Below are 10922 nucleotides of genomic sequence, written 5' to 3' on the forward strand. Positions count from 1 at the left end.
AGGCCATGTCACCAGTAGAAATGTAAATAGACCATCTAAATAGTAATAAATTATTGACCAACGAGGAAAAGATCAATCTGTACACAAAGCAAGAGGTGGGGAAATCAAACCACCAAGACAAGCATGAGGAGGGGGGGGGGGGGGGGGGGGAGAGGAGGACATAACAGGCTAATTTCCAATAACTGAGGGAAAAAAAAGAAAAGGTGAATTAATTTAAAATTTTTGATTACATGTGTAATACATTATTTGGCACCGCTTGGCAACTCAGTCAACTGTTGTTTATAGAAGTGGGCAAAACCAAGCTATATCACCTGTTGGCAGACCACTCCATGTTATGAAAGCCTAGGCTGAGGCACAGCTATACACTATGTGGCAATGCTGTAGTGCCATATGGCATATCTCAACAAGTTATTTTAATCAAATGTGGTATGACATTTGACACAGCTGCTCCCTAAAGTCTGTAACAAAGATTTGTTATCTTGACTGTTTTTTGGAGACCAACTTCAATGAGAAAAACCTCTGTGTGGTTTTGATACACAAATCACTACTTAACAGTTTAAAAATAGAAATTTTTAATTCATTTGTGTTTACTCAGTATTTTATATTTTTGCCACATGGCAACAAGATTCATAATACATACAAATACTTATATGTACAAACTGTTTTATGAAAGGGAGACCCAGGTTCCCTCCAGTGTACACAATGTGCAAATAAATCACAGGAATGCAGCCTGTTACCATCACGAATACAGTCTGACATATGCACACCATTCCAGGCAAAACTGTACAAGAGAATTTGAAACATTTGTTTGTAGAGCAATACCAGGGGGAAAAAAAATAAAATAAACCACATAAAGAGTGAGGCAGGATTATTTTCTACTCGTGGAGTATACTAAATGCAATTAACACATTTCACTGATGACATAAAACAAAATGATGTGTGTTCATGTGGCAGGAAATACACAGTACGCAAGCAGGAACCTAAAGAAATGAGAGACTATTCAGAATGAGACATATATGGCTAAAATATCACACTTCCCACATAAGGGAATGCTACAGTAATCACTTTGTAGAAGAATACTGTCTATCAGATATTGGTGGTTTACACTTCGATTTCAAGGTATTTTTGGTCCAGTGTTTTACTGTTAAGTTTAAGCACGACATGGGAAATTTTTGACTCACTGTAGGAAACCAACACTTTATTGGTATTTGGGCAGTGTTTTGAATGTTGCCATGTTAACAGTACATTTAGGAATACTCTTAAAGAGTAATCAAAGGATAATTTGGTCTCTAAAATAGTACACTACAAGAAATAAATTTTCTGAAATTATGTTTTTTTTTATTTTAAACTTTACAGAAGAAATTCCCCAGTATTTTGTGAAACATCATGAAAAGAAGTTAGCAAACCAATGTTACATGATTTTTCCTTATAAAAACGAGTGAAACATACTGTTTATATGAATAATAGTATTTTTACTTGTACAGATACATAACACAAGATCGGAATGTTCGCAAAAGATTGTAAAATGCAGGATGTGACTAAAAAGACTCTGCATGTTTTCTTGCTTATTGTAATCAAGGAATGAAAACTTAAGAACAAACAAGCAATTTCACTCTAGAATTATAAATATTTGGAAATATGTAGGAACAACACAGTTGACAGAATTGTCTAAGCTGGGATGTGCACAAACATTCGACAAGAATTTGGGCTTGGTAACTCTTGCACACATACTAGTTGCACTTTAAACATATGCGTGATGTTTTAGTCCCCTTTTGTTCTTTGCAGGGAACCTGAATTCAACACGGCTTTCTATTTCCAGGTTGGCCAGCGCCTATGCTGAGTGCATGCAAGAGGACAATGGCGCTTCTCAGCTGTTTGCAGGGGCCAGCAAGCTCATCTGTTACTCTGAGGATAAAGTCTTGAAATGGAATCGTCTTAAGAGTAAGTAACTTAAAAATTGTGTGAACATTGATCACGGCAAGATAAAAAAGTTATAAAATACACATACAGGCCATTGGTGTGTCAGTTTGAACACTGTAGAGTCTAGTCATATGGTCAGCTATATTGACTCAACTCTGTGTGTCATTATAAAACTTCAGAGTATCCGGACGATCCTTCTCACAAGGGAACCTCCCCATCGCACCCCCTCTGATTTAGTTATAAGTTGGCACAGTGGATAGGCCTTGAAAAACTGAACACAGATCAATCGAGAAAACAGGAAGTAGTTGTGTGGAACTATGAAAACAATTAATAAAATATACAAACTGAGTAGTCCATGCCAACATAGGCAACATCAAGGAAAATGTGAGCTCAGGAGCGTCGTGGTCCTGTGGTTAGCGTGAGTAGCTGCGAAACGAGAGGTCCTTGGTTCAAGTCCTCCCTCGACTGAAAATTCTACTTTCTTTATTTTCGCTAAGTTATGATCTGTCCATTCGTTCAGTGACATCTCTGTTCACTGTAATAAGTTTAGTGTGTGTGTTTTGCGACCGCACTGAAAAACAGTGCGATTAGTAGACGAAAGGCCGTCCCTCTCCAATGGGAACCGAAAACATTTGATCACAAGGTCATAGGTCAACCGATTCCTCCACAGGAAAACACGCCTGATATGTTCTATACGACACTGGTGACGGCATGTGCATCACATGACGGGAATATGTTGTCGACCCACCTAACTTTTACACTTAGCGAATGGGTAAAAAGATTCTTCTGCCTTGCCCGATTTAAGTTTTCTCGTGGATGTGATAAAAAAGCGATGAAAACATAAGAGTTTGTCACATAAACTGAAAATAAAAAATTAAAACTTTTTCACTCGAGGGAAGACTTGAACTTAGGACCTCTCATTCTGTAGCTGCTCTCGCTAACCACAGGACCACGTCGCTCCTTCACTCCCACTCTCCTTGTTGTTGCCTATCTTCGAATGGACTACTCAGTTTGTATATTTCACTAATTTTCTTCATAGTTCCACACAGCTTCCTGTTTTCTCGATTGATCTGTGTTCAGTTTTTTCAAGGCCTCTCTCCACTGTGCCAACTTTTAACTAAAAACACACACACACACACACACACACACACACACACACACACACACACACACACACACACACACACACACAAGGGCATTGTGTTTCTTTTTTTTCATGGTACACTGTGGGAAGATTGTCACCCGACATGTACAAGAGCGTTGCATACAATGCGTCAAAAAGTCTCCTCTTCACACCGTGGGAGGGATGTCTTTGAGTGCTCTCTGAAGGGTGTCAACTGCACCTGTTCCTTTTTCATTCCTGCTAGTTTCACAGAAGTGAAGAAGTTGTCAGTTGTGATGTTACGACCACAGTTGAATAGCTGCACCAACTTCATAACAACATGGTGACCCCAGACTTACATCACAAGTTTCACAGGTGACATGGCAATGGCACCCATTCAGGAAGTAGTGCTAGTCAGCATCACACAAAAGCCAGTATTGTATCCCATACTTATGAGGTTTACTAGGCATGTACTGTATGAATAGGCACCTGCACCTCCAAGGATACAGCTGCTAGTCGACAGTCTGTTCTCGCCTTGCTTTTAGCATGCAGTGAAACTGTCAGTAAATTGATTTCACATTTATCAAGCAAGGCAGCATCTATCAATTTGATTGCGATGTCTCCTTGATAACACAGAATCAAACATAACATGACTACACGTTGTCACTCCATAGGGGCCTGAAAGCCATGCTTCGCCTGACCCTGAATTCTTTGCATTTCAGGTTATTTTTGTCCTACGCTGTTGTAATACATGCCATCATCTCATGAATAATGTTGAGGCATGCTCAGAAACTGTCGAGTCTGAAAACTGGTATTATCGATATAAAATTGCATTAAACTGATATCGGTCAAAAGTGATCCATGTGGTAACGGACAAATTTTTCATACTTCTCCATGGGTTATAGTGGGTGAAAGTTTGACGAAGTGAACAGCCCCATACATGATTAAAAGTCAGTAGAGCGTTTGATCCAGCGATGATTATGAAGCAGGGAGAGGGGGGGGGGGGGGGGGGCGTTATGGCCTTTAACAAACACCCGTAGGTAAAAAATGACATGTGGTACTCCTAGTGTTAACACATTCACACTAGTTTCAGTCAATATTTACTTGCTGTTGCCCAAGCACTAATATAAAACAAAATAACTAAATGTAAAAGTATGAAACAGGATCAATGGTTAAATTTTACTACATGTAAAGGGAAGTGAAAAAAACTAGAGAATTACAGTAGTACAAGAGCATTTTACATTTTAAAAAAGTATGGCTCAAGTGCACTTATGGTGTACTGCGGCTCTTCCACTGTGCAGTACTGTTGACAATTTATTATTACTGCCTCGGGCCAATCAGGTGAAGGTACATAGTAACCTATGACAATCGCTCAATCTTATAATCTTATTTGACACAAATATTTAGATCTGCCCTGTCTGCAGAAGTCAAATTAAGAAGTCCAAGGACAAAATCACAACATGGGGACAACCAATTAAGGGACAGGACAGCATCCAAAACTATTTTTAGTATTCACAATTAAGATGCAAAAGAAAAATCATAGCAGTATTTGTGAGATATAATGCCACAAACTAACTAGTCTGATGTCTAACATACGGGTTGAACTGTAGTGTAGCTGGATGTCTATGTTAGTTTCAAAGCTGGTTAAGTTTCGCTCTGTTATTTTCTGTTTCCTTGTGTCCAGAGTCATGCAGCATACATGTCAATATCAAAAACACCAAGACGTGGCAAAAGTAGAAAATGAAAACTCAGCATTAAATTATTTATTATGCATTTGTGTGTATTTGCCTTTGCATCATTGGCTACATGATCAGCTGTTCCCCAACATAATCCCTCATGATCAGTCACAACAAGTATTACCAAAAAACATTGAGTTCACAGGGCACACAGTCCCTCAGTGAAGTATTCCCAGATACTCAGTCACAACTGGTACAATCCTTTTGACAAACAAGTGGCATGGCACTGAAGATACTATTAAAAATAAGTTATGTCTGCCTAAAAAAATACTTACAAAGTGAACAGTGAAATAATATGTTCACTATCCTGAGATGATTAAGGCAGAAGTTCAGTGAAACAGTGATGCATAACATGCTTACAAACAGTTAGAGAAATAAATGTGAAAGATTAAGACAGAAAGTTCGGGTTAAGCAGGGTCCAAGAATAAATCTTAATTTATCAGTTTTTAGCTTACACATTAAAAAAAGCAATTGAGGAAACAAAACAAAGAAAAACGTTGAGAGTAAAGTATGTGCAAAGATAAGGTCTGTAGATGTAACGGTCCTGGCAAAAACTAAAGGAAACTTGTAAGACATACTAACAAAGATTCTGAGGGACATAGGATAGAGAATCTCACTTTGCCTCGATATAGACCTCTTTCACAAAAGAAATTTTTCCTTCTTCTGTGCCCCTCTAGACTTCCGTTTTTTTTTAACACACACTTGAGAGAATTCTACCCCCTTTTTTGTTAGTGGTATCATTGTCAATTGCACTGTTTTCCTTTCCACTACTCTGCATCACCTTCAACTTACTTCTGTTTACCCTTATCCCACAATCTGTGTGAAGCATGCTGTCTGTACCATTCAGTATGTCTTACTACAAGGGTAAACAGAAGTATGTTGAAGGTGATGCAGAGTAGTGGAAAGGAAAACAGTGCAATTGACAATCATCCCACTAACAGAAAAGGGGGCAGAATTCTCTCAAGTGTGTAAAAAACTGAAGTCTAGAGGGGCACAGAAGAGGAAAAATTTCTTTTGTGAAAGTGGTCTATATTGAGGCAAAATGAGATTCTCTATCCTACATCCCTCAGAATCTTTGTTAAGATGACAGGCTGATCTGTAATGTGGCCCCAAGGTCTTTGTTAGGTCGAATAGTTATAATTTGGGTGCCAGTAGGTAACTAACGGAAATGAGTGCTAAACACAGAGGTTGTGGCAACTGATTTATGTATAGTATAATTTAATTTTTACATTCGTGCCACATTTAATCCACTTTCCACTATAAAATATAAAACTGCACTTCGAGTTCAAAAAACATGTATTACACATTGGACAAATCTCAGACAAGTCTTTTGATGCACATTATGCAGACTCATCATACATGAACTACGTAACCCGAGATGAGAGACATCAATGTGATATTTATTTTGCTGTGCAGAGGCAGTTCAGCTTGTTGAAATTCTGAATAAACTGGCAGGTGTCATAACACTCTGAAGACTGACTAGTTTACAAATAAATGTAGAAATAATTCTCTGCTGATACTGCACATAACTTTATAATGTGCAACAACCTACCATACAGTCCAAAGTGACTTCTTAGTGACTATAATTCGACCACAATATTATTACACCTTGAGGTCAGGGAGCTTCAGTAGCATATCACAACTCAGGACATACGTCGGTGTTGATAGTACATGCTCAACAAGCCTGAAAGCACTGACAGTGTGAAGCGTTTTTCTGAATCACTGTACTCTGCAATAATACTGCAGCTGACTAGTACTTTGTTCTAAAAGCTTATTATTTTGCATTGTAACAGGTTTTCTTTGAGTAATAAAATCAAGGAAACTGTATTGGGTATCTGGTAGCCGAGTCGTTTCCTTCTGGTTCAAGGATTTCATTTGATAAAAGTAAAATTAACAAAGTTCGTAACAAGAGGTCTCACAGACTCAAAATAATGTGCCAAGCATAACCGTTTGGAAAAAGCTACGAGACCATAAATATCAGCAATATATTCAAAATAAATAATTTTATATCCACAAGTAGAAATAAATTTTATTTGCGCATTTAGTAGGAAAGAAAAACTCTGTAAAACATATGGAATAAACACCTGATTTGAGACAAACATTTAAAAACACCATAAAAAGTATTACACTCCAAGAATCACATTCCACTTTCGTACAATACAGAGTATTTGTTTGTTGTAAACACCAAGTAAAACTTTTCCAATTCGTAAGTGTGTACTACCAGTTAGACACCAAGCACTAAGCCTTTTACAAAACAATTCGTTCTATGCCCATTAGAAAACCATATGCTGTGCTAAGAACACAGTTGCTCAGACATAATGCAAGCTGGCGTATTAACATTCTAAATGAAGCTGTTATAAGCAATTATTTGTGAGGGCTATTGTTGTAACTACTAAGTTTTGCAGTGCACCCTGTTGCATAAAACTTAACATTCATAATTGCAGCAACACAATGTTCCATGTCAAAAGTATATAAAGAACTTGCAAAATGGATGAAAGGCTGAATACAATACCTAATTAACTGAGACACTGGGAGTTCTCCACCAGACTAAACTCAGTTTAAAACAGCAGTCACCTTTCCTAATTCCATGAACCAAGTAAGTAACTCAGCTTCCACACCATAAAAAATACCACCTGCCTGACACTAAGCCAGTCCAGTAAAAAGGAAAAAAATATGTTACTAAAACATCATGTTGCCACTACAACTCATCTCATCTCATCTCTAGTATATAAAACATTGCCCATACAAATCTACATAATCAGAAACTACCTAGTCCACAAATTTTGACACTCGTCAATTTCCCCCCCCCCCCCCTGCCCCCAACACACACACACACACACACACACACCATGCAGTTAATGAGAAAGATCACACAAAATCGCCAAATTTTTGATATAGACAAGATACGTCACTTGGACCAACATATCCATTTACGAAACAAACACACGTATTTTCACAGTGTTGTAGGTTACTATTTGCTGTGTCTCCAACTCAATAATTTACTGTATATGATGTGACAAGCTGACCAGAATCAAATTTTCAGCTTAGTTACAAGTTTATGATGAATGTATGAGCTCATGATTCAATGACTCAGGCAAAAAAGAATAAATCCCATGAGGCACCTTATTTTATATATAAGGCACTACCACCAGCCACCTACTAAAAATCAACTTGTGTGTCCCACTTCCTTACATCAAATATAAAAAACAGTTAGCTATATCAACTATGGTGAATGTGTTTGGGTTGAGTATATCATAGCAGGGTTGTCATGATGCTCCGAGTTTGTTTCTATATACTGAAGGTTATCGTGTACAACTTATCTCGATCAAAAACAATATACTATGGAAATCAACAGTATCTTACTAGTCCTTTACATTTACCACATGAAGATATTTGCCCTAGAGAATGCAATAACCACTAATAAATTGCGATATCACCACTAACATCGGCTGTGTGATGATAATGAAATTAATACAAAAAATAACAAATACCCTCAATGGATAAACAATAAACACTGCAGTCAACAGAAATATATATAGCTAGACTAACATCCAAAATAATGCAAGATGCCGCCATTGTTCACAGTTTCAAAATCCTGCAGTAGTAACTAGGCCCGTAACAATCTTCTTTATATGAAATACACACATTATAAACAAACAACGAATCTACTCATGAATAAAATGTTGGAAATGAAAGTTAATTTGCATTGGTGAATTGTATAGCCTTGACACAAAGTTCGCGCCTAAACCATCAAAGTGCAAGAGACTTTAACAAACTTGCAAAAGTATACCGCCTGCATACAAAGAATTTTTCTCTATGCACTAAGCATCACATGGTATTATAAATATATAAATCCACAACACAGTTTACCATAAGGAGTGCAGCATTAAACTAAAAAGTGAATTTCGCGGTACGGACGATACTAATGTCAACATACGTAACTAGTACTTATTCCAAATACTTCAGAAAAATAACAAACAAATTAGCTGCCACCCAGCGTTCAATAGTTGTAACACCAAACAAAATTTAATCACAACAACACCAACACTTGACAATTTATAGGTTAAAGGGCACCTATATTCAAATGCCAGAGCATTTTTTACTTAGAGTTTTAAAAAATTCCTACCTTTACAAAATGTCCGAAATAAAGGCCAACACAATTGCGATCTCAAACTCCCTCCAGAAAACCACTGCACCTTCGACCTACCAATGGCGCGTCTTAACACAAGACACCCTATGCGAACAACATTAGCGGGTATTTTTCAACTCCTTGGCGTCTGCAATGAGTATCGATGGAAGATATAACGCGTGAAATTCTAGTGCGTATCGAACAGAGTAACGGGTAATTCAATTGTGACTGAACGGAATGTGACGCAACGGAGCGTAAAACATACTACAATCATTTCAAATAGCTTCATTCAGACAGGGCGCCAGCTGAACAGAACTGAATAGGACTTGAAGGTGCGTTGTCGTCTTCTGCAAACATTGCAAGTTATAACTTATGTGAACCGCGCTCATACGTGGTGTATTAGTGGATATTGTTTTTCTTCATCTTCTTAACCTTAATTTTATATTTGGTTTTCCATTGGCTTTCTTCTAGAAGAGAAGCTATATGTTTGTTTTTGTTGTTGTGGCCTTATGCCCGAAGACTGGTATGGTGCAACTCTCTACTCGGTAATCTAATCTGTGCGAGCCACTCCATTTCTGACTGACTGCTGAAACCCACGTTCATTTGAATATGCTTGTCCCGTTCACGACTAATTTTTTGTCTTATCAATCGATCCAATTTCAAATATATTTAATTACGATTTAAAAACTCATAGTCACAACTATACAAACAGTAAAGAACATTCTTTATCTTTAACAGCCATAAATTAAAAGCCCAATGAAGATACTGCAACTGCAGTGAAACATGTTTGGGTTAAAAAAATTGTGTTTATCTAATGGCGGACCCTATCCAAAGACATATGTATACTAATATAAACTTTAGCATTCTTCTAGCACCACATTTCAAAGACTTCTATTATTGTGTTGTCTGATCTGTTGATCATCAACATTTCAGTTCCATAGAAGGCTACACTCCAGACAAATACCTTTACAAAAGACTTCCTAACACTTGAACTTGAACTGATATTAGATGCCAACAGATTTCTGTTTTTCAGAAATTCCGCATTTTATATCCTCTGCACAGTGGTAAACGTCATATATTTTGCTGCCTGAATAGCAAAAATCATCTACTACATTTAGTGTCATTCTTCAATATAATTACCTCAGAATTAACTGATTTCATTCGACTACATTCAATTATCTAGGTTTGCTGTTGTTGCTATTCATCTTATAATCAGTTTCCAAGGCACTATCCATCTTATTAAGTGCTCTCCCAAGCCTTTCAGTGGTTCTGACACAATTATAATGTCATCAGAAAAAACTTCAAAAATTTTATTGCTCCTCTCTGAACTTCACTTTCCTTTCAAACTGGGCCATGGTTTCATTTACTGCTTCATCTCAAAAATAATAGAAGCAATTATGAAAGACAGATTAATGAATTATCTGAATAAATACAATCTTTTAAGCAAATCACAGTTTGGTTTTCGAAGTGGCAAAAATACGGAGTCAGCCATAGTAGAATTCACAAAAGTTGTACTTAATGCTCTTGATAAAGATGAGTGTGTCACAGGCATATTTTTGGATCTTTCGAAGGCTTTTGATACAGTCGACCACAAGATTCTATTAAATAAATTAGAAGCATTAGGAATAAGTGGGGTAGCTAATGACTGGTTTCGATCATACCTAACAGATAGGGTACAAAGAGTAGAGATAACACATACTTCAAATAGATCTAAACATTTAGTAAAATACTTATCAGAACCAAAACATATTAGTATAGGGGTTCCACAAGGTAGCATATTAGGACCAATACTATTCCTGATATACGTCAATGACTTTCCCAGTAGTGTTACTCATGGTGAGAAAATTCTCTTCGCTGATGACAGCAATATTATAGTCACTGAGAGAACAAGAGAACTCCTTACCGAGAAAGCAAATGAAACTCTAAAGGAAGTTTACGATTGGTCAATAAGCAACAAATTGACATTAAACATAAAGAAAACTAATGCCATGAACTTCAGTTTGAAGAGGAAAAATGACAATGTTAAATTAAATGT

At 37.1% G+C, this 10922-nt stretch overlaps 1 protein-coding gene across 1 annotated transcript in view; it reads right to left on the reverse strand.

Moving 5' to 3' along the window:
- The window catches only part of LOC126298519 (hepatoma-derived growth factor-related protein 2-like), a 29211-nt gene extending 20169 nt beyond the window's left edge, over positions 1-9042 (reverse strand). The window contains exon 1 of the mRNA XM_049989877.1: positions 8885-9042. The gene's annotated coding sequence lies outside the window, so the exon portion shown is untranslated. The remainder of the gene's footprint in view (positions 1-8884) is intronic.
- Positions 9043-10922: the final 1880 nt, after the last annotated feature.

This window comes from Schistocerca gregaria, chromosome X (genome assembly GCF_023897955.1).
Source record: "Schistocerca gregaria isolate iqSchGreg1 chromosome X, iqSchGreg1.2, whole genome shotgun sequence".
In the NCBI taxonomy this organism is placed as follows: Eukaryota; Metazoa; Arthropoda; class Insecta; order Orthoptera; family Acrididae; genus Schistocerca; species Schistocerca gregaria.